The sequence below is a fragment of the Schistocerca cancellata genome, chromosome 1, assembly GCF_023864275.1.
Source record: "Schistocerca cancellata isolate TAMUIC-IGC-003103 chromosome 1, iqSchCanc2.1, whole genome shotgun sequence".
In the NCBI taxonomy this organism is placed as follows: Eukaryota; Metazoa; Arthropoda; class Insecta; order Orthoptera; family Acrididae; genus Schistocerca; species Schistocerca cancellata.
The window spans coordinates 1177930678-1177935183 of NC_064626.1; the positions used below are offsets into that span (position 1 = coordinate 1177930678).

The 4506-nt window shown below is 46.3% G+C and overlaps 1 non-coding gene across 1 annotated transcript; it reads left to right on the forward strand.

Moving 5' to 3' along the window:
* Nucleotides 1–2240: 2240 nt before the first annotated feature.
* Nucleotides 2241–2315, forward strand: Trnat-ugu (transfer RNA threonine (anticodon UGU)). Its single transcript has one exon. It is a non-coding gene; the product is annotated as a tRNA-Thr (tRNA).
* The last annotated feature ends 2191 nt before the right edge of the window (nucleotides 2316–4506 follow it).

A 4506-nucleotide genomic window follows, 5' to 3' on the forward strand; every position in this document is an offset into this window, starting at 1 on the left:
CTGAACACTGATAAAACTCAACAATTCTTCTTGAATCACACGATTACTTTGGAAGTCGAACACGAGTAATTCTGAGCAAAATGCTTTGGAAAAAAAAAAAAAACTATTCGTGTACCATAGAAGTTCCGGAAGCAAGGTAATATTAAATTAAAATAAGTACACAAGTGACTTTTAATTTTCTTCTGTTCGTTCTCGTTCAAGGTGTTCCACATATTTAACCAACACCCAGTCTTTCAAAAATGATCTTCAGCATGCTGCCGTAGTGCTTTTTGTGCTTGCGATACGTGCTGATTTTTGCATATTCACACTTCATGTAAACGCGGAATTCTATCTCGTTGTCCGACCCAAGTTTGTTGATGACATAACTAACATATTTTCCCAGTAACCAACTAATGGCGTTGGTTTTTAATTTCGGAAAGTATGTCATGTCTGACTCAGCTACAGGGGGCAGACATTTCTACCCAGGTGATTCATGTGTGATTATAGCCACACGACGGGAATTAACAGACTGTGAACGCGGAATGGTAACTGGAGTTAGACGCAAGGGACATTCCCTTTCGGAAATCGTTTTGGAAATCAATATTCCGAGATCCAAATTGACAAGAGAGTGCCAAGTATACCAAATTTCAGGTGTTAACTCTCACCATTGACAACGCAGTGGCCGACAGCCTTCACTTAACGACCGAGAGCAGCGGCGTTTACGTGCAGTTGTCAGTGCTGACAGACAAGCAACACTGCGTGAAATAACCGCAGAAAGCAAAGTGGGACGTACGACGAACGTATCCGTTAGGACAGTGTGGAGAAATCTGGCGTTAATGGGCTATGGCTTTAGACAACCGACGCGAATACCTATGCTAACAGCATAGCGATTGGGCATCAGACGACTGGAAAACAGTTACCTGTTCAGATGAGTCCCGATTTCAGTTGGTAAGAGCTGATGGTAGGGTTCGACTGTGGCGCACATACAACGAAGCTATGGACCCAGGTTGTCAACAAGGTGCTGCGCAAGCTAGTGGTAGCTCCGTAATGGTGTGGGCTGTGTTTACATGGAATTGACTGGGTCTTCTGATCCAACAGAACCGATCACTGACTGGAAATGGTTACGTTCGACTACTTGGAGACCATTTGCAGCCGTTCATGAACTTAATGTTCCCTAACAACGATGTAGTTTTTATGAATGGCAACGCGCCATGTCACTGGGCCAAAATTGTTCGCGAGTGGTTTGAAGAACATTCTGGACGATTCGAGCGAATGATTTGGCCTCCCAAATCGTCCGACATGAATCCCGCCCAACATTTACGCGACATAATCGACAGGTCAGTTCGTTCACAAACTCCTGCACCGGCAACACTTTCGCAATTATGGATAGCTATAGAGACAGCATACCTCATTATTCTGCAGGACACTTTCAGTGACTTCTTGAATCCATGAAACCGTCGAGTTCCTGCTAGGCAAAATGAGGTCTGACACAATATCAGGAGGTATCTCACGACATCTCAGTGTAGAAAGCGTTATGTCATGAAGCCCACGTCCATTGTTTATCAATCTTTCTGGAGATATTTATCATGTAAAGGGCGTTAACTGATTAAACTTCCATTCAGAACTTTTGCTCATCATCAACGTCACTATGAGCTGTGCTTCAACGGGGAGGAAACACACTGCAAGACGCCACTTTGGTTACGGCTCAAGTCAATCTGATTTGCTACTGACATCACTGAGTATCTCCCGTTAACAATACAAGTCCCCCATTACAGTCCAGGTCTATGTAAAGAAATTGTGGGAAAGGAAACTGGAGGAAAGCGTTGTGCCTAACACTTGGACCGTAGCCGTGTACCCTGTAAATATTAAAAATTATGAAGTAGTGATGGTGACTATCAGCTAATGTAATGAAACAAGGGCTAAAAATCACGTACATTTATTGGTGCTCGGAAGAAATAAGCACCAAATACTAGCAGGCCGTTATGGCCGTGCGGTTCTAGGTGCTTCAGTCTCGAAACCGCGCGACCGCTACGGTCGCAGGTTCGAATCCTGTCTCGGGCATGGATGTGTGTGATATCCTTAGGTTAGTTAGGTTTAAGTAGTTCTAAGTTCTAGGGGAATGCTAGAAATGAAATGATAATTAAATGATGGGCAAACATCTATTGGGCGCACTACGAATGTAGTGGTGTGGACATGTTGGGAATGTGGATCTCACGGGGAGCGTGCAAGGGATAAGTCCCTGCAGACGCACTATCCTCTGTGCCCGCGGTGGCTCAGATGGATAGAGCGTCTGCCATGTAAGCAGGAGATCCCGGGTTCGAGTCCCGGTCGGGGCACACATTTTCAACATGCCCCCAATGAAGTACATCAACGCCTGTTTGGACCTAGGGTGTCCATTTAATTATCATTTCATTTCTAGCAAATCTGCATGGTCATCCACGGTAACTGTTCTTTCGGGAACAGATACTACCGTTATATATAGTTAAAATATGGCTTCCTGGCCGTTGACCTTCTTGTGCGAACGCACACGCTATGCCCGAACTCATACGGGACTTGGTAGATTAATCTGCCACGAGTAATGAGTATGATGGGCAAACATCTAATGGGCGCACCACGAATGTAGTGGTGTGGACATTTTGGGAATGTGGATCTCACGGGGAGCGTGCAAGGAATAAGTCCCTGCAGGCGCGCTATCCTCTGTGCCCGCGGTGGCTCAGATGGATAGAGCGTCTGCCATGTAAGCATGAGTTCTGGGGTTCGAGTCCCGGTCGGGGCACACATTTTCAAAATGTCCCCAATGAAGTACATCAACGCCTGTTTGCAGCTAGGGTGTCCATTTAATTATCATTTCGGAAAGCGTTGTTCCTAACAGTTGGACCGTAGCCGTGTACCTTGTAAATATAAAAATTATGAAGTAGTGATGGTGACTATCAGCTACTGTAATGAAACAAGGGCTACAAATCACGTACATTTATTGGTTGCAAATTCAATGACTGCTCGGAAGAAATAAGCACCAAATACCAGCAGGCCGTTGTGGCCGTGCGGTTCTAGGTGCTTCAGTCTGGAACCGCGCGACCGCTACGGTCGCAGGTTCGAATCCTGTCTCGGGCATGGATGTGTATGATGTCCTTAGGTTAGTTAGGTTTAAGTAGTTCTAAGTTCTAGGGGAATGATGACCACAGATGTTAAGTCCCATAGTGCTCAGAGCCAAATACTCGTTACATGAGAATAAGTGTGCACACACACACGAGTGCGTGATAATTGTGGATCTTCGGGAAGAAGAGTCCAAAAACTTCTCACACAACAGACAGAACGGACAAAAAATCATCTAAGCTGACTACTAATCGTGAAATTAAATTGGTGGTGACTGCATTGGAATGAAAGTAAATAAACAGAAAGAGAACTCCAAAGAAGAAAAACATGGCCAAGAAGAGGCCATGCAGTGACTGATTAATTAATCTTAAACAACGCGCGTGTCATACAGTACGTATCTGGTACGCTGTTTTGCTGCGAAACTTCCATCAATCGCGGGAGACGTGGGATGGAGAGGTCACAGTCGGATGCTGGCTTGGCGTGGCCCATCCGCTCGCAAATCGACCGCTCCTCTCCAAGTCCAGATTTCGAATCTGCATTAGCGCCAGGAATCGACCACCTCTCTCCAGCTCCCAAGGATGAAGTATTCCTCTCTATACCACAAGCGGCGAAGAAATGCCCTGTTTCTTCGCTCCTTCGACGAAAGTGTCTTTTTCGCCTCTCTGAGATCGCGTAATTTATTTCTCCAATCAGAAGAGTCCTAACAAAATTATTCAGGAACATTCGGTGTCGCTTGCTTGGCACATGGCGAGCGCAGACCTACCACAACTTCTCGTTGCAAAATCTTGTGAGCGTCGCCCTACGGCAAATCGCCGCTCCCAATGATAGCGAGCGCCGATCGATTAAAAGCCTTCCCGCCAAAACTTCCTGTAATTTTACCTTCTCTCCGTTTACAATCGATGTGCTAGCGGCCTGGCAGCACGGGACAAAAGACTCGCATGTGGAGAGGCCACATAGCTACTTCACAATACTGAGATGATATCTTACAGGACATTCAGTTTGCTTGGTTGGCCTGATTCCTTTGCAGAAAACTCCGTATTCGGACTCGCCACTGTGGCGAGGTCTATGGAAGTTCATTGAACTCAGCACGCAAGCACTTTCTTCCGAGAGCGCCTCTAATCCCATCAAAGAAGCACGGCGCTCTCCGCCGCAGTGCATGGGACAGAGGTGGCTGCTCCCTGGAACTGGGGCGGCCGTTGTTAACCTCCGTCTTGCGCGTCCGGTCACTCGCATCGTCCATCGAGTGCAAGCCGAGGCGAGCAAAAACTGTGAGGGCAATGCGTTCCGTCACCGCTAACTTCCAAAAGAGTGAATCCAACACGTGTTTTAGAATGAAAAGAAATTCGAAAGAAATCCACTACAATCATCATGCATTCCCACTCGTAATACTACTACTTTGCACACACGTCGGAAATAATCGATCAGTTAGACCTA